Source organism: Spinacia oleracea, chromosome 3 (assembly GCF_020520425.1).
Source record: "Spinacia oleracea cultivar Varoflay chromosome 3, BTI_SOV_V1, whole genome shotgun sequence".
Lineage (NCBI taxonomy): Eukaryota > Viridiplantae > Streptophyta > Magnoliopsida > Caryophyllales > Amaranthaceae > Spinacia > Spinacia oleracea.
The window spans coordinates 133,258,092-133,278,296 of NC_079489.1; the positions used below are offsets into that span (position 1 = coordinate 133,258,092).

The window sequence follows — 20,205 nt, forward strand, 5'->3', positions numbered from 1 at the left end:
AAACATGGTACCTATCGGAAAATATTATCGGAAATGGAAATATTGCCGGAATCGGAAATATTGCCGGAAACGGAAATATTGTCATAATCGGAAATATTATCGGAATCGGAAAATAATTCCGGAAACGGAAATATTAAATATTTGTTCGAAACGGAAATTAATTCCGGAATCGGAAATATTAAATATTGTTCGTATCGGAAATGAATTCCGGATTCGGGAATTTAATCGGAAGCGTATCGTACGAATTAGCATCGGACGAGGCCCGCTAGACGAAGGCCCAGCACGAAGCCAGGCCATCGCCCAGCGAGCCAACACGCACCATCGCACGCCAAGCCTCGACCAGGCCCAGCGCAAGGCCAGGCCCAGCCAAGGCCTGGGAGCGCGCGCGCGAGAGCACACCAGCAGTGGGCCGAGCGCTGTGCGGCTAGCGTGGGCCGCAAGGCTTGCGCGGGTGTACGGTGCTCGTGCAATGCTCGTGCGGGAATCCTAAAGCAATTGAGATTCGAAATATGATTAAATCCTAAAACTATTAGATAATGATTATTTAATAGAGTCATAGTTAGGCTTCGAATAGTACGTAAACGGATCAATTATTGCACGGATCAAGTATGACTCTATTAAATAATCATTATCTAATAGTTTTAGGATTTAATCATATTTCGAATCCCAATTGCTTTAGGATTCCCGCACGAGCATTGCACGAGCATCGTGCACCTGTGCAAGCCTTGCGGCCCACGCTAGGCGCACAGGGCTCGGCCCACTGCTGGTGTGCTCACGCGCGCGCGCCCTAGGCCTTGGCTGGGCCTGGCCTTGCGCTGGGCCTGGTCGAGGCTTGGCGTGCGATGGTTCGTGTGGCTCGCTGGGCGATGGCCTGGCTTCGTGTTGGGCCTTCGTCTATCGGGCCTCGTCCGATGCTAATTCGTACGATACGCTTCCGATTAAATTCCCGAATCCGGAATTCATTTCCGATAGGAACAATATTTAATATTTCCGATTCCGGAATTAATTTCCGTTTCGAACAGATATTTAATATTTCCGTTTCCGGAATTATTTTCCGATTCCAGTAATATTTCTGATTCTGACAATATTTCCGTTTCCGGCAATATTTCCGATCCCGGCAATATTTCCATTTCCGATAATATTTTCAGATACGTACCATGTTTCCGTTTCCGGCAACATCTATGACTTGGATAATATTTATATTTCCGATACGATCCATATTTCCGTTTCCGGCAATATCATCATTTCCGGAGTATTCACTTGCTTGTGACGATCTCAGCTCCCACTGAAACCAAGATCCGTCGATTCCGAATATCCATAGATAGAGTATTTAATGCCATTAAATACTTGATCCGTTTACGTACTATTTGTGTGACCCTACGGGTTCAGTCAAGAGTAAACTATGGATTAATATCATTAATTCCACTTGAACTGAAGCGGCCTCTAGCTAGGCATTCAGCTCACTTGATCTCACTGAATTATTAACTTGTTTAATTAATACTGAACCGCATTTATTAGACTTAACATTGAATGCATACTTGGACTAAGGGCATTATTTCCTTCAGAAAATGGCCCGAAATATCGGTTTATGGGCACAAAACAATGGCCCAAAGTTTGGCCCGGCCCGGCCCGGCCCGACACCGACATAATGCGAAGATTTGAATGCCCTCGCCCCGTCCCGCCTTTTTATCAGGTCTAACAGTTCCTAAGGAGGAACTCCATACAAGCTGGAGCACAAGAAAGTTCCTGAAGGGAACACTGTCGAGTTCCTGAGGAACAAAGACATGAAAGTTCCTGAAGGGAACACTACCGCGTTCCTGAGGAACAAAGATAGGAAAGTTCCTGAAGGGAACACTGCCGAGTTCCTGAAGAAAAACCAATATTGGGAGTTCCTGAAGAACAACCAATATGTCGAGTTCCTGAGGAACAATTAACATTTCTAGTGCTTGAGGAACAACCAATATGACGAGTTCCTGAGGAACAACCATCATATATGTCGAGTTCCTAAGGAACAACAAATATGCTGAGTTCTTGAGGAACAACCAACATGCCGAGTTCCATAGGAACAACCAATATGTTGAGTTCTCGAGGAACAACCAACATGTCTAGTTCTTGCGGAACAACCAACATGGTTAGTTACTGAGGAACAACCAACATCCGAGTTCCTGAAGAACAACCAATATGCGTAGCAGCATAGAACGAAGACATAAAATAAGAGTTTGTTTTTTAGGATTCATAAAAGTATGTAGTAATTTGAAATAATTGGGAACAAAGTATTGAAAGGAACACAAAGGAACATAATAATGGATTAATTTGAACAAGACTTTTTTTACGCTAAAACTAGAAAATTGTTTTACTTGAAAAGAATGATGACTTAATTATAAGTGTTAAATTAAATTAAAAAAAAAGTTTTGGAAAATAAAACCTTGGATTCTTAGTTTATAAAATCTTTCTATCTCCAAATATTTGATTTAACCACCTCCTAAAAATACTCAGACTTTTTCTAGGCAACTACTTCATGTTACTTGCCCAGTAAACATGTTCTCTTCTTTCCCACGTTTCCCTGTCAACTTGGTCTTGGTGGGTTCCTATGTTTTAGGAGCACTAACAGCTAGTTGATGAAAATGTGGTAGAATTGGTTTAGGTTTTAAAACAATATAAAGGGTTGTTTCCTTATTCATTCCAAATTGTCTGACTCTTGCAGTCATTCCAGCAAGTCTGTTTTAAAAGGAAAAATGTTTTAAAAGCAATATGTTTTGGTTTCCACGTTCTTGAGTTAGTTTATTAGTTCCAAGTTCATTAAAGTTCCTTTTTCCTCATTGTTCTTTCATGTTATACATATTAGAGGGATACCAATCTTTAAGTGTTTATTTTAAGAGTTGGTAAAGGGTTTTAGTGAGCTATTGTAAACGGGAATTGGTCAATGGTTTGAGTGAATTCTTATATCAAGTTTTGAGCAGGAACTTGAGTGAGTTCCTGATGTTTATGGGGTAGGAACTTGAGTGAGTACATGTTCTATTTGGGTAGGATTTGAGTGAAGTTTATAAGAGAGAAACACGGAGGCTTTGATTGAAGCCAAAGAGTCAAGATAGACTTCTAAGTAAGGCAGTGAGAGCGTAGTTGTTTAAGGGAACAACTATTAGGAACTTGAGTTCGTAGAGGAACGCAAGTAATGCCCGAGTTCCATACATGTTTGTAACTGAGTTGTTGCCCTATAGTGAAAAGAGTTTGAGTTGAAATCCCTACTGGGTCGAAGTTTTCTTTCTAGCTAGTTGGGCCTAGAAATTTTCCTCGTAAAATCTCTCTTGCATTTGTTCTCTACTTGCTTTGAGTTTCTTTATAATTACGCAAAATTGTCTAGCAAGCTCCATATTACAATTCACCATCCCTCATGTAGTGTTCCATCTAAATAACACATAAACTTTCAGAGCAGAAACTGCACAACAATTCCTAGAGCTGATCAACATGGGCACGACCCGCTGACCCGGCCCGAAAAATACCGGGTTTTGGGCTTTGGCCCGATTTTAGGGCCCAGTCCGAACTCTTTTTTAAATAAATGCGGGATTTGGGCAACATAAAACAACGATTTTAGTTATAAATTTGACCGGGCACGAAAATGGCCCGAAATATTGGTTTTTGGGCACAAAAAAATGGCCCAAAGTTCGGCCCGACCCGGCCCGACACCGACATAATGGGTAGATTTGAATGCCCTCGCCCCGGCCTGCCTTTTTATCAGGTCTAACAGTTCCTAAGGAGGAACTCCATACAAGCTGGAGCACAAGAAAGTTCCTGAAGGGAACACTGTCGAGTTCCTGAGGAACAAAGACATGAAAGTTCCTGAAGGGAACACTACCGCGTTCCTGAGGAACAAAGACATGAAAGTTCGTGAAGGGAACACTGCCGAGTTCCCGAGGAACAACCAATATTGGGAGTTTCTGAAGAACAACCAATATGTCGAGTTCCTAAGGAACAATTAACATGCCTAGTGCCTTAGGAGCAACCAATATGCTGAGTTCCTGAGGAACAACCATCATGTCGAGTTGATGAGGAACAACCAATATGCCGAGTTCTTGGGGAGCAACCAACATGCCGAGTTCCAAAGGAACAACCAACATGTCTAGTTCTTTAGGAACAACCAACATGTTGAGTTCCTGAGGAACAAGCAACATCCCAGTTCCTGAAGAACAACTAATATGCGAAGTCAAATAGTCAAGATAGACTTCTAGGGAAGTCGGTGAGAGCGTAGTTGTTTGAGGGAACAATGTAACGCCGCGACCTCTAATTCAAGTATTAAAACATACTTAGCAGCGGAAAAATCTTAATTCGGTCGGGACATAACCTGCCGTAACTCCCTCTTGGGAATTACAAGGCAACCATCAATCATAAGCCATTAAACTTCAAAATTAACATAATAATCGTTTTTAATTCCTTAATAAAAGTACGTAACTTAATCAAGAATCTTTACTTAAACTTGTTACAACTTAACATTAACTTAGGTGAACATTGTAATAGTGAAATCCTCGCCACTACTCGTTTCCGTGGTCCCCAGCAGTACCTAAAACGGAAAACAAAACGGTGAGCCGAAGACTCAGTAACGAGTTACCCTAGCATCGTAACATCTTTTCAATTCATTTCATTTAATAAACAGGGAGAATAGAATATAGTAAAACATTTAATAAATCATCATTTCAGAAGCATAATCATTTCAGAAACATAATTTTAGAAACGTCATTTTAGAAACATCATTTCAGGAACATTATTTCAGGAATATCATTTCAGGAATATCATTTCATTAATCTTTTTCCTTTTAACAGTATTATTCTGGTCGTCAGGACTTTACAGGAAAACATGGTAGGACGTCTCCTACGAACAGGGGAAGCCAGTGCTTCATAATAGGGGGAGTCAGTGCTCCATAACAGGGGAAGCCAGTGCTTCTTATCAGGGGGAACCTTGGTTCCATATCAGGGGAAGCCAGTGCTTCTTATCAGGGGGAGCCTGGGCTCCATATCAGGGGAACTTGACCAGTTCTTACACTTTCCTTTATCATGTTTACATTTCTTTTAGTTGAACATTAATCAGGAAAATCTCATTCATTCAGGATAGTTCAATAAAACCATAAAATCTCGTTATTTCATAAAATCATTTCATTCAGGAATAATAATTCATGAAATCAATACTTTGCATAAAGCTGCAATATCGTAAAACAATTCAATCAAATCATACTTGTAATCCCGCAGATCATAAAACATCATTATAAAACATCAATCGTTTATAACATCATTCATAAATACATTTCGAAGGGATTGCGGGTACTAGCAATAACCGTTACCTCAACCGTAGTTTTTATACTCCCTGTCTGATGGATCGTCCTTCCTAAGCCCCGAGTCCAATTTCTTTCAAAATATTAAATTATTGAATTAGTATTAAATTGATAAATACTTAAAAACCAATATTTTATAAATAATAAATTTATAGATAGTGAATTTTGAAATAATGAATTTAATAAAAGTATAATTTTATAAATTATTGAAAACATTATTAAATGAAATTTCAATCAAAATTTCATAAATCGATTTACATGAAACATTATTTAATTTCATCAATTAACGAAAATATTATTTAAATCCAATTTTCAGCCAAAATATAAATCAGAAATTATCATTAAATTTATATGATAACAATTGATTAATATGAGTGTTTAAATAAATAAATAAATAAATAAATAAAAAGAGCTTACTTTGGGATATTGGGCCAGAACAAAGGGGTTCGGTTTAATTTGAGGAATAAAAGAAACAAAGTTCCAATACTGGAACCTGTTTCTTTCGAAACTGAGGCACGAAGCAGAGGAGGCTCGAAGGAAAAGGGGAAGCAGCGAAGAGGAAGGAGAGGGGAGAGGGGACGGAGGTGGCCGGGGTCTGGGATTGGGCGGCACAAAGATGTGAAACCGCGCCGAGAAATTCGGTGGTGGTTGTTTCTGGGCAGTGCAGCAGCGAGAGGGGAGGGGTTATGTGCACTAAAAGGAGAAGAAGGGGATGTGTGAGTGGGGTGGCTGAGGGAGGTGCGGCGATTGTCCGACGGTGAGGGTGGAGGCGGAATTTTATTTGGGAGGTGGTGAGGTGGCTGGAAGTGGTGGTGGCTGCGGTACGGTGGTGCGGCAGAGGAAAAAGACGAGGGGCAGGGGAAGTTTGAGGGGTGTTTTTCGGTGTGTTCTGGGCGGAGTCAACGTGGCTCGACGGGGAAAGTGGTCGGCGGAGGTCGATGAATAAGCTGGTGAGGGTGGACGGTGGTGGTGGTGTGTGTGGAGTTGGTGTGCAGCGGGGCAAAGAGAGGGAGAAGCAGGGGAGTTCGAAGAGAAAAGGGAGCAGGGAAGGGATACGGTGGGTGTGAGGTGGTGGAAAGTGGCAGTCAGGTGATGCTGGGCGGTTGGTGGTGGTCGACAGTATGGTTTATGGTGGTGGAAGATGGTGGTCGTTGGTTCGAATTAAGGAAGAACAAGGGGAGTTTATTTTCAGTTTTGTAATTTGATTTTGGTATTGAATTTCATCTGAAATTGAATGGAATTTGTAATTTAGGTAGGATTCTAGAAGGGGGAAGGCCTTGGGGCTCAAGCAAATGAATGTGGACTGATTTGAGGGAAGGAGAGGAAGGATGGAAGTCCTCCATTCTTTTCTACGCGGAGAGCAAAGGGAAGAAGACAATTGGAATTTTGGCTCCTTAGGGGCATTTTAGTAATTTCACAAGATTAGGCCAAAATTCTGAAAATTGGTTTCTAATTTTAGGAAATTAATTAGAATAGAAATGTTTAATTAAAACTAAGTTTCAGAATAATCTTTTATAAAAATATCGTTAACGAAAAATAAATAAGAACGTTTCGAAATTATTAAAAATCCGAAATAATTAACGAAATAACTAACATAAATATCTTAAGCTCGTAAATTTGAAATTAAATCATGGAATCTGAAAAATAATAAATCGTGTAATAATATTAAAAATTCAAGTGAAGTAAACTTCGTTAATTAAAATAAAGTTCAATATTAGGATTTAAAACAATTTTAAGCTAAGTAAAAATAATTAAGCATAATTAATCGAGTTTTTAAAATTCGGGGTATTACATTCTTACCCCCTTAGAAAAAGTTTCGTCCTCGAAACTTGAAAATTAGATTTATAAAATTTTTGTTGAAAATTGAAAACGCTCGAATAAAAGTATGATGTTTTATTTTAAAACCAAGATCTAACAATTTTATTTAAGTCCCGACAATGTCTAGCCTTCATTCCGCCATCATCTTTTAGGACTCCGCTTCAACTCGAGACCTAGAATCGAAGAGTAAAGAATACAAAAGGGGCAAAATTATATATTGATTCTTAATCGTCCTTAAGGTCAATTATATTTCGCCATCGTCTTTCGTATCTCCACTTGAATTCATATAATAGGATCGAGGAGCAAAGAACATAAAAGGGGCAAACTTGTTAGCATAGACTAGGCTCCCATTTTACTTTGTGATATCTTGTTTGAAAATATTTTCTACCAAAAATAGTAACATTTAATGGAAAATTATAATTCGAAAAATATATGTATACATAATTAAAATAAATATTTAACTATCAGTTGCAATACTCAAATATTTTGTAAAAGTTATTTATTAACACAATCTCGTACTCTGAGCTCAGGAGAACTTCCATCAGAGACGGCTTCCATGTATAACAATTAGATTACCAGTATACTCATGTCAGCATAAACATAATCCATATCATATAGACATAATTCATAAATTGAAAATTCCATATTCAACATAAGCATAACAATCATAATCATTTGATCTAACACACGAGCATGGTTGACCATAACATAATCATTCATAGAAAACATAGTAATTCATACATCATATCGTTCGTGGGCGAATAATTAGAGACATTTCACTTTCATTTGCTATTGGCCTCTTTGTTGCAGGAATCTTGTCGTTGACTTTCGTTATTCGATTCGTTTTGATTTCGGTCTTCGACCTTTTCTTCTACGTCAAACAACTTCGTTGACTAAGTTCGTTGCAGGGGTTCGAGTGCATTCATGTGACAGGAAATACATCGTTAAACATGCGACTTTGTTACTTATCCTTAGTATTTTAAGTTGACAGACCTCGGATTTTGCGGATAATTCCAAGCCATCACACGTGCCCTTATCAGAAACAATCTAGGTTCCAGAAACTTAGTTCAGACTACCTGGTTTTTACAGACATGTCATTTCGTCGATTTCTTTTCTTTACTCCATTCACTACTAGAATTTGCAGTTTTAACGACAAACTATTAACGACGAAATGAAAATTTTGTCGTTAATAGTCTATTTTCACTACATTATTACGACAAGCCCAATTGTTGGTAGTAATTGATTAAAACTAAGGATACTTGATCTAGTAAAACCGTCGTTACTGTGAACAAGTAAATAATTAATAAGGAAAAAAAAACAAAGTCGTCGTTAATTGCATTTAGTCACAGCGCAACAGCGGGATTATTTTTGTAAAGCCCGGACAAATTAAGTTTTCACAACTTTCTCAGAACCAATATCGTGATTCATCCGCTTAAACCCTAGATATTCTTCCTCAATTTCTTTAATATTCCATCTCCTTCCTAAACTCTAATCGATCACAAATCTCACGATTCACACAAGAACAAAAGGCGAGACAGAAGAGGAACGAAATCAGAGGATTGAAGCTTCTATTGTTGGAGTTTGCTACGAAATCTACGACATTGAAGGTTTAATCATCCGAACTGGTATGTTTTTTACATTAGTTTTGGGCGTTTTTTATGGCTTGTTGATGTTTCGAACTGGTATGCTCCGAATTCGTATGTTCCTATGTTGATTGATTTTTGTATAATTTTGTGTTTATTAATACCAAAATAATCAGATATTGGGTATAGTTTATGGTTTTGTTTGGATTATTTAATTTTAATTAATTTATTTTGTTCTCATAATCTTGTTTGCGGGAGAAATTTGGGTTTCTTGCGGCAGAATTAAGTATGGGTTTTGTTATTATAAGTTCTGAAAGTTTGGTTTGTGTATTTGATTTGTGGGTTTCGGAGCATAAACAGGCAGTAACTTTGAGTCCACATATTTTTTTCTTAGATAGAAAACATGAATACTGAGTGTTGCTGTTCTTTGTGGTTTTTTGTTTTTGTTTCAGCTATCTAATTGAGCTATTGGCAAAGGAAGGATATCTTGTTGTGTTGGTTCCTTATAATGTGACATTCAATCATGAAGATGCAGCTAGGCAAGTTTATGAGAGATTTAATGCCTGCTTGGATATCCTTCTCACCTGTGGACTTTCTGATGCAAAAATGTATTGTATTCCTATTTGGCAATAATCTCAATATCTTATGTCATTTGTTCAATAAGGTATTAAGGTTTCTAAAATTTACTAGATATCAGCTGACTTTGACTAAGTTTTTCCTATACAAACTACTGATTGTATCAACTAGTAAAATCAACAATTAATGATAAACTAAGCCTAGGAATACAATACATTTTTTAGTGTTGTCAATACATTTTTTGCTGATTTTCTTTTCTCTGCTAGTAGCAACAGACAGTTCTGTTCTGATGATGTTCTGTTGTTCAGATGTTGTTCTGTTCTGTTGCACTGGCCGGAGTGTTGTTCTACTACTAAAAATGGGCCTTTTAACGACCATAGTATAACGACGAAGCGCAAGTAATTGTCGTTAAATTGGAAAATGAAACCCAAATCGCCGCGCGTCTTTCTAATTAATTTTAAAGACAAAAGTAGAGCGGCTATTCCCATATCATGCTCGTCGTTAATGCTCAAATGAAGAAAACGATTTTATAAATTTAACCCTATACTCCTGTATTATATATTTATAAGGCGGATTGAACCTCTTCCGTTGGTGTCTTTAACCTCTCGAATTTGAGTTTGGATGAAGGTTTACAAAAGAAATACAAACATCACAAGGTGAAAAAAATAATCTGAATAAGGTAATTTTTTTCTCTATTTTTTTTTAAAAAAAAAAAAATTAGGGAGAGATTTGCAATTTCTAGGGTTCTAATTGATAATTTTAATTAATTACGAAAAGCGATTTTGGTTTTCTTTAATTTAGTTCTACATCAACAGGGTTTTCCTTGATCGGTTTTTAATGAAGTTGGAATAATTGCAATCGAAACCCTTAGAATTGGCTGATTTTGGCGATTTCTTCCTGCTTCTGAAATTTATCTTTCTCTTGTATTATTCAAGCTTCCCAAAGCTTCCCAAAATTTATCTTTATCTTTCTCTTTCTCTTGGCAAATGTTTCCTGCCTTTCCTGTCCTATTATTCTTCTGCTTTGATTTATCTGTTTGCATAACTCAAGTTTCTGTATGATTGAATGCTTTTGTTTCCCTTTTTCGTATACTTTTTCACAAAAGGTTGTTGGTGAGATCAGAAGAGGTGTTTTTGAAGAAACTGGTTTGACATGTAGTGCTGGTGTGGCTCCTAATCGATTACTGGCTAAGGTGCTTATATATTTTCATTTACTTCGTATTGCATTTAAATCTGGTGAATATAAGGTCCATGTTAGGATATATGTGTAATATCTTTTCTATAATATACGTCATAATTTCAAGAATCTGACGACATCTTTATGTTTTTTTCCCATCATTTGACCTGGCTATCCATTGATGGTGTCTTAGCTGCAAGATTATCCCATATTCCCATGAGAGTGAGACTGAATAACTGATAAAATCTCATCGATGATAACTCTTGGCATACATATGAAATTAATTCAACTTTGGCGTGATAAGCATTTCTTCAAGGCCATAGTATTAGGCAATTGATAGTGTAATAGATTTTTCAGAAGATTAGAAGCAGAGAAGGGCTTTGAAATAGAAAACAACTTTATCAAATCGTGGACAGACAATAAAACTTGTATGGGTAGGGTTTGCAGTAGGATAAATCCTTGTTTGGGACTAGGATAAATCTCTTGTCTGATAAAAATGCAACTAATGCAATGCTCTAGTGGGGCATAGGTCTATGAGAGAAATCAAATTTGTCATTGTGTGAACAATGCTTATTTTTCCTCTTGACATTCTTATCCATGATACTCCTTCCATCCTTATTTGATAGCCATTGATGTGTTTAAAGATACAGGAATTTATTGCCCATCAGGAAATAACCTGATTCTAGTAGATAACACACTTACAAACTTTAAATTCTTGGTATTATATTGATTGTATGAATTAGGTTTGGTCAGATATAAACAAGCCAAATGGACAATTTATTTTGCCAAATGATCGATTGGCTGTGATGACATTCATATCCTCCCTCCCGGTAAGAAAGGTACCTCTGTTATGAGTCTTGTCTTTGTTCTTTGCTTTTGTATAGAAGGCTAAGAAGGGGTTCCTCAAGTTTGGTAGTAATTGAGAAATGTAAAACCAATTAAATAGTCTGGTGTATGCTAACTTGTGTTCATCAATTAATTTCTTTATGATTTATGAACAGATTGGAGGCATTGGCAAGGTTACCGAGCATATCCTAAGGAATACTTTTGAAATAAATACATGCAAGGATTTGCTTGAGAAAGGCAGTTTTCTCTGTGCCTTGTTTTCTCCTTCATCTGCAGATCACTGATTACCTTGTGGTTTTTCTTATCTTTGAATCTTTAAAGTCGTATCATTAATTCTCTTATGAATGATTTAGCTGTGTGGTAGCCAAGATTTTCCAGAGGTCTCTTCTGCATTCTTCTTGTGCCATTGTATAATACAAGAGTGTGCTTCTTGAGCTTACTAGTGTCCAGGCTCGAAGGAGAGGGAAGCGAGCTATAGAGGTCAGTAAATTTTACATTATATGAAGTTTTCTTTAGCACTTACTGAGAATCAAAGTTGCTAATTGTGTGAGTTGTTAATTTACTAATTTTTATACTGTATATAATCAGTTGGAAAAAAGGTGGAAGATGTCCTGGCTCATCAAGATAAGAATGGACAGAATACTCTGCTGAACTTTGTGGAGGTATCATTTCTCCTTGATATTCTAACTGTTCATTTTCGAATTTCTGATTAACTTTGTTCTAAAACGTGCTTTGTGGATCATGTAGGAACCCATATATCTAATTTAAGAGAAGCCAAGGCATTTGCTCTTTTATCTTAGCAGGGGATTGCCAAAGGAATTCGTAGAGTGACTGTTGTTACGTCTGAGGTTGCGTTGAATGCAATTAATTTGGCATGCTCCCTCGAGCAACAATTTATTGATGCATCAAACATAGATGCAAGCGTGCTGGAGAATGTTAGTTTGGGATATTGTTCTTTTTTTTCTTCAACACTAGCAATTTTAGAGATTACAGCTTGTAGATGAGTGACTTATTAGTTTGGTTGTTTTGACTCACATTGAATTTGTTTATTATAAATTTTTTGTGATTGATTACGTTTAATTAATATAAATTTAGTGTATTATTCTATATACTTTTTATGGTTTTGAATGAATTGTAGGTTATATATATTTTTCATATTTACGACAAACTATATTTATTTTATAGTCACATTAACGTTGAAATATTTTGTCGTTGGACGATAATTAAAATTATTGTGTCCATTTGATTCTCTTTTTACGTCAAGTTTGTTGGTCGCGATTTTGCTGTTTGTTCGACGTCATTGAACACATAATAACGACGAACAACCTTTTTGTCGTTAATAAATAACGACGAACAATAAATTCGTCGTGTAAAATTCACGACGAACGTTGACGTTACTACTAATAACGTCGGAAGCTATTACGACAAAACTCACGACGAACTTTGTTCCTCGTTAAAGGTTTTAACGACGACTTTTGAGACTTATAACGACGAAAAAGTTTGTCGTTATAAACCCTTTTTCTAGTAGTGATTGCATTCCTCAATCATTCATAATTCTTTTCGAACTTCATAACATTAATTGATATCATCAACCTCATAGACAGACTAATTCTCGATAACTTATTTTGGTAAGTTCCTCAAAGCTTTATATGCAAACTCAATCCCATATTTTCACCATAAATCATATTCTTGCATAACTTTTAAAAATTTAGCTTAGCTTCCTTAACATATTTGAAAATACACTCGGGTACTTACAAAACAATCATTATAAAGGGTGCGGAATAGTAACCCAAACATCAATAATACTCACACTCTTTAAGCCTTGATTAACCTTGATTTACTCGGTGATTCACCACTTAAAATACAAACTCATGCTCTTTCGGTACTCTATCATTCAACCTTATCTACAGACTAATTCTTGATAACTTATTTTGGGTAAAATTCCCAAGATATTATTCGTGTGTCAACTCAAATGGGTCTTTTATCATAACTCATGTGGTTCATAACATTTATGTATAACTTCTTAGCTTCCTTAATAGAGGCATATTAATCATCTTTTAGGTACTAGACTTTTGGACTTATAAACACCAAAATATTCATCATGGATAACACGGAAAGGTAACCCTAGAATCAATTTCATTCATAATTTGAACATTTTAAACCTAGAATAACCTCAACTTAATTAGTGATCAACCACTCATGAAATACAACCTTATGCTCGTTTGATACTCTAACATTTATACCATCCTTAAAGATTTCATAACCATAAAAATTCCTCAAAACAATTCATATCCACAAAATCTTTGAGTTTAAACTGTGCTTAACTTAACTTCTTCAAAGAAAACAGTAATGCTTAAACTTTTCCTAGTCTGTCTAGGGTAGGAAACTCATAACATGACATGATAACATGATAACAAGGGGAGTTCGGATCCAAAGCGAAAGAGAAAAATTAAAATAATATTAGCGTTGGCGCCATCGTGAATGTTGTGCTTGTGAGCTTCGTTCGTGGCATCGTTAGTAACCTCGATAGTCGGTATTTCTCATAACATATTCAATCAAGAAAACATAAATAACAGAAGAATTAAATCCCTTTTATCCCGTGCGCTCCTACGCTCTCACTCATTTCATTTTAACTTGACTTGATTTTAACATATTCTTTTTAACTAATTCCTTAAAACTCTTTTCTTAAAGCCTAATGAATTCTATTTCGTGCGAAACCCGTAAGGTTTAGCACTTATGGTCCATAACCTTTGCTCTGATACCAAACTGTAACGCCCCGACCTCTAATTCAAGTATTAAAACATACTTAGCAGCGGAAACATCTTAATTCGGTCGGGACATTACCTGCCGTAACTCCCTCTTGGGAATTACAAGGCAACCATCAATCATAAGCCATTAAACTCCAAAATTAACATAATAATCGTTTTTAATTCCTTAATAAAAGTACGTAACTTAATCAAGAATCTTTACTTAAACTTGTTACAACTTAACATTAACTTAAGTGAACATTGTAATAGTGAAATCCTCGCCACTACTCGTTTCCGTGGTCCCCAGCAGTACCTAAAACGGAAAACAAAACGGTGAGCTGAAGACTCAGTAATGAGTTACCCTAGAATCGTAACATCATTTCAATTCATTTCATTTAATAAACAGGGAGAATAGAATATAGTAAAACATTTAATAAATCATCATTTCAGAAGCATCATCATTTCAAAAACATAATTTTAGAAACGTCATTTTAGAAACATCATTTCAGGAAATCATTTCAGGAACATTATTTCAGGAATATCATTTCAGGAATATCATTTCATTAATCTTTTTCCTTTTAATAGTATTATTCTGGTCGTCAGGACTTTACAGGAAAACATGGTAGGACGTCTCCTATGAACAGGGGAAGCCAGTGCTTCATAACAGGGGGAGTCAGTGCTCCATAACAGGGGAAGCCAGTGCTTCTTATCAGGGGGAACCTTGGTTCCATCTCAGGGGAAGCTAGTGCTTCTTATCAGGGGGAGCCTGGGCTCCATATCAGGGGAACTTGACCAGTTCTTACACTTTCCTTTATCATGTTTACATTTCTTTTAGTTGAACATTAATCGGGAAAATCTCATTCATTCAGGATAGTTCAATAAAACCATAAAATCTCGTTATTTCATAAAATCATTTCTTTCAGGAATAATAATTCATGATATCAATACTTTGCATAAAGCTGCAATATCGTAAAACAATTCAATCAAATCATACTTGTAATCCCGCAGATCATAAAACATCATTATAAAACATCAATCGTTTATAACATCATTCATAAATACATTTCGAAGGGATTGCGGGTACTAGCAATAACCGTTACCTCAACCGTAGTTTTTATACTCCCTGTCTGATGGATCGTCCTTCCTGAGCCCCGAGTCCAATTTCTTTTAAAATATTAAATTATTGAATTAGTATTAAATTGATAAATACTTAAAAACCAATATTTTATAAATAATAAATTTATAGATAGTGAATTTTGAAATAATGAATTTAATAAAAGTATAATTTTATAAATTATTGAAAACATTATTAAATGAAATTTCAATCAAAATTTCATAAATCGATTTACATGAAACATTATTTAATTTCATCAATTAACGAAAATATTATTTAAATCCAATTTTCAGTCAAAATATAAATCTGAAATTATCATTGAATTTATATGATAACAATTGATTAATATGAGTGTTTAAATAAATAAATAAATAAATAAATAAAAAGAGCTTACTTTGGGATATTGGGCCAGAACAAATGGGTTCGGTTTAATTTGAGGAATAAAAGAAACAAAGTTCCAATACTGGAACCTGGTTCTTTCGAAACTGAGGCACGAAGCAGGGGAGGCTCGAAGGAACAGGGGAAGCAGCGAAGAGGAAGGAGAGGGGAGAGGGGACGGAGGTGGCCGGGGTCTGGGATTGGGCGGCACAAAGATGTGAAACCGCGCCGAGAAATTCGGTGGTGGTTGTTTCTGGGCAGTGCAGCAGCGAGAGGGGAGGGGTTGTGTGCACTAAAAGGAGAAGAAGGGGATGTGTGAGTGGGGTGGCTGAGGGAGGTGCGGCGATTGTCCGACGGTGAGGGTGGAGGCGGAATTTTATTTGGGAGGTGGTGAGGTGGCTGGAAGTGGTGGTGGCTGCGGTACGGTGGTGCGGCAGAGGAAAAAGACGAGGGGCAGGGGAAGTTTGAGGGGTGTTTTTCGGTGTGTTCTGGGCGGAGTCAACGTGGCTCGACGGGGAAAGTGGTCGGCGGAGGTCGGTGAATAAGCTGGTGAGGGTGGACGGTGGTGGTGGTGTGTGTGGAGTTGGTGTGCAGCGGGGCAAAGAGAGGGAGAAGCAGGGGAGTTCGAAGAGAAAAGGGAGCAGGGAAGGGATACGGTGGGTGTGAGGTGGTGGAAAGTGGCAGTCAGGTGATGCTGGGCGGTTGGTGGTGGTCGACAGTATGGTTTATGGTGGTGGAAGATGGTGGTCGTTGGTTCGAATTAAGGAAGAACAAGGGGAGTTTATTTTCAGTTTTGTAATTTGATTTTGGTATTGAATTTCATCTGAAATTGAATGGAATTTGTAATTTAGGTAGGATTCTAGAAGGGGGAAGGCCTTGGGGCTCAAGCAAATGAATGTGGACTGATTTGAGGGAAGGAGTGCCTGAGAAGCAACCAATATGCCGAGTTCCTGAGGAACAACCATCATGTCGAGTTATTGAGGAACAACCAACATGTCGAGTTCCAGAGGAACAACCAACATGTTGAGTTCTCGAGGAACAACCAACAGGTCTAGTTCTTGAGGAACAACCAACATGTAGAGTTCCTGATGAACAACAAACATCCGAGTTCCTGAAGAACAACCAATATGCGGAGCAGCATAGAACATGAAGACATAATATAATAGTTTGTTTTCTAGGATTCATGTAAGTATGTAGTAATTTGAAATAATTGGGAACAATGTATTGAAAGGAACACAAAGGAACATAATAATGGATTAATTGGAACAAGACTTTTATTACGCTAAAACTAGAAAATTGTTTTACTTGAAAAGAATGAAGTCTTAATTATAAGTGTTAAATTAAATTTAAAATAAGTTTTGGAAAATAAAACCTTGGATTCTTAGTTTACAAAATCTTTCTTTCTCCAAATATTTGATTTAACCACCTCCTAAAAATACTCACACTTTTTCTAGGCAACTACTTCACGTTACTTGCCCAGTAAACATGTTCCCTTCTTCCCCACGTTTCTATGTCAACTTGGTCTTAGTGGGTTCCTAAGTTTTAGGAACACTAACAGCTAGTTGATGAAAATGTGGAAGAATTGGTTTAGATTTTAAAACAATATAAAAGGTTTTTTCCTTATTCATTCCAAATTGTCTGACTCTTGCAGTCATTCCAGTAAGTCTGTTTTAAAAGGAAAAATGTTTTAAAAGCAATATGTTTTGGTTTCCATGTTCTTGAGTTAGTTTATTAGTTCCAAGTTCCTTAAATTTCCCTGTCCCTCATGGTTCTTTCATGTTCTACATATTAGCGGGATACCAATCTTTAAGTGTTTATTTTAAGAGTATTTGGGTAGGATTTGAGTGAAGTTTATAAGAGAGAAATAGGGAGGCTTTGAGTGAAGCCAAAGAGTCAAGATAGACTTCTAGGGAAGTCAGTGAGAGCGTAGTTGTTTGAGGAAACAACTATTAGGAACTTGAGTTCATAGAGGAACTCAAGTAATGCCCGAGTTCCTTACATGTTTGTAACTGAGTTGTTTCCCTATAGTGAAAAGAGTTTGAGTTGAAATCCCCAGTGGGTCGAAGTTTTCTTTCTAGCTAGTTGGGCCAAGAAATTTTCCTCGTACAATCTCTCTTGCATTAGTTCTCTAATTGCTTTAAGTTCCTTTATAATTCCGCAAAATTGTCTAGCAAGATCCATATTACAATTCACCACCCCTCCTGTAGTGTTTCATCTAAGTAACACATAAACTTCCAGAGCAGGAACTGCACACCAATTCCTAGAGTTGATCAACATGGGCACGGCGCTGGCCCGGCCCGAAAAATACCGGGGTTTGGGCTTCAACCCGATTTTTGGGCCGAGTCCGAACTTTATTAAAAACAATGCGGGCTTTGGGCAACGTAAACAACGATTTTAGTTATAAATTTGGCCGGGCACGAAAATTGCCGAAATAGCAGTTTTTGGGTACAAAAAAATGGACCAAAGTTTGGCTCGGCCCGACCCGACACCAACATAATGGGAAAATTTGTATGCCCTCGGCCCGACCCGAACCCGGCCTGGCCCGCCTTTTCATCAGGTCTAACAGTTCCTAAGGCAGAACTCTATACAAGCTGGAGCACAAGAAAGTTCCAGAAGGGAACACTGTCGAGTTCTTGAGGAACAAAGACATGAAAGTTCTTGAAGGGAACACTACCGTGTTCCTGAGGAACAAAGACAGGAAAGTTTCCTGAAGGGAACATTGCCGAGATCTTGAGGAACAACCAATATTGGGAGTTCCTGAAGAACAACCAATATTGGGAGTTCCTGAAGAACAACCAATATTGGAAGTTCCTGAAGAACAACCAATATGTCGAGTTCCTGAGGAACAATTAACATGTCTAGTGCCTGAGGAGCAACCAATATGCCGAGTTCCTGAGGAACAACCATCATGCCGAGTTCTTGAGGAACAACCAACATGCCGAGTTCTAGAGGAACAACCAACATGTTGAGTTCTCGAGGAACAACCAACAAGTCTAGTACTTGAGGAACAACCAACATGTAGAGTTCCTGAGGAACAACAAACATCCGAGTTCCTGAAGAACAACCAATATGCGGAGCAGCATAGAACATGAAGACATAAAATAAGAGTTTGTTTTCTAGGATTCATATAAGTATGTAGTAATTTGAAATAATTGGGAACAAGGTATTGAAAGGAACACAAAGAAACATAATAATGGATTAATTGGAACAAGACTTTTATTACGCTAAAACTAGAAAATTGTTTTACTTGAAAAGAATGATGTCTTAATTATAAGTGTTAAATTAAATTAAAAAAAAGTTTTGGAAAATAAAACCTTGGATTCTTAGTTTATAAAATCTTTCTTTCTCCAAATATTTGATTTAACCACCTCCTAAAAATACTCACACGTTTTCTAGGCAACTACTTCACGTTACTTGCCCAGTAAACATGTTCCCTTCTTCCCCACGTTTCTTTGTCAACTTGGTCTTAGTGGGTTCCTAAGTTTTAGGAACACTAACAGCTAGTTGATGAAAATGTGAAAGAATTGGTTTAGGTTTTAAAACAATATAAAAGGTTGTTTCCTTATTCATTCCAAATTGTCTGATTCTTGCAGTCATTCCAGTAAGTCTGTTTTAAAAGGGAGGCTTTGAGTGAAGTCAAAGAGTCAAGATAGACTTCTAGGGAAGTCAGTGAGAGCGTAGTTGTTTGAGGAAACAACTATTAGGAACTTGAGTTCATAGAGGAACTCAAGTAATGCCCGAGTTCCTTACATGTTTGTAACTGAGTTGTTGCCCTATAGTGAAAAGAGTTTGAGTTGAAATCCCCAGTGGGTCGAAGTTTTCTTTTATAGCTAGTTGGGCCAAGAAATTTTCCTCGTAAATCTCTCTTGCATTGGTTCTCTAATTGCTTTAAGTTCCTTTACAATTCCGCAAAATTGTCTAGCAAGCTCCATATTACAATTCACCACCCCTCCTGTAGTGTTCCATCTAAGTAACACATAAACTTCCAGAGCAGGTGTAGGGGTTTTTTTTTTTATCTTCCCCGTTTCCTACAATGGGGGGTTGGCACGCGGCGGTTCGTTTAGAGAACCGTTGAATTGTTTTTGCACCTCGAAGGAGTCGCCACCAAAATTTATTTTAGGTCTCGTTCGGGAAGACGGCACAGTGACTCTATTTTTGGATAAGGCCTTGAATCCTTGAAACGGATGGGTGAGATCCGAGCCAGGAACGAAAATGCTTATTCGGCGAGCTTTAGAAATATTCAAGTACGTCGGCACAACATTGTTTCGAAAATAAACCCTAAGATTAGACTATGTGGGTTTGAAATTTAGAACAAAATAGAATTTCTAATTGTACGGTGGTCACTTTGCTTTAAATATTGATTTAAGGAACCTAAGGCCGGTTTGTCCAAAAATATCTTCGTTAAGCGTGATGTAACCTTTGTATTTTGTTGTATTTAGCATGTTGGTGATGAAAGCAATAAAGCACATAAAGCAACATCACAATACTAAATAAAGTGCGGAATTAGTAAATACAAGATCCCCTAGAAAAGGACTAGGGAGTAGGTCCACATTGCATAGAAATGGACTAGGCAAGTAAAGGTGCGGAATTGAAAGTGCGAAATTGAAATTGCGGTATTGAAATTGCGGTATTGAAATTGCGGTATTG

At 37.3% G+C, this 20,205-nt stretch overlaps 1 long non-coding RNA gene across 2 annotated transcripts; it reads left to right on the forward strand.

Moving 5' to 3' along the window:
* Positions 1-8,493: 8,493 nt before the first annotated feature.
* On the forward strand, positions 8,494-11,935 carry LOC130469413 (uncharacterized). 2 transcript variants are annotated; one of them, XR_008929942.1, is made up of 5 exons: positions 8,494-8,763; positions 9,174-9,329; positions 10,403-10,489; positions 11,475-11,799; positions 11,908-11,935. It is a non-coding gene; the product is annotated as an uncharacterized lncRNA (long non-coding RNA). The 2 variants fall into 2 exon arrangements; XR_008929941.1 differs by lacking the exons at positions 11,475-11,799; positions 11,908-11,935 and adding an exon at positions 11,217-11,312.
* Positions 11,936-20,205: the final 8,270 nt, after the last annotated feature.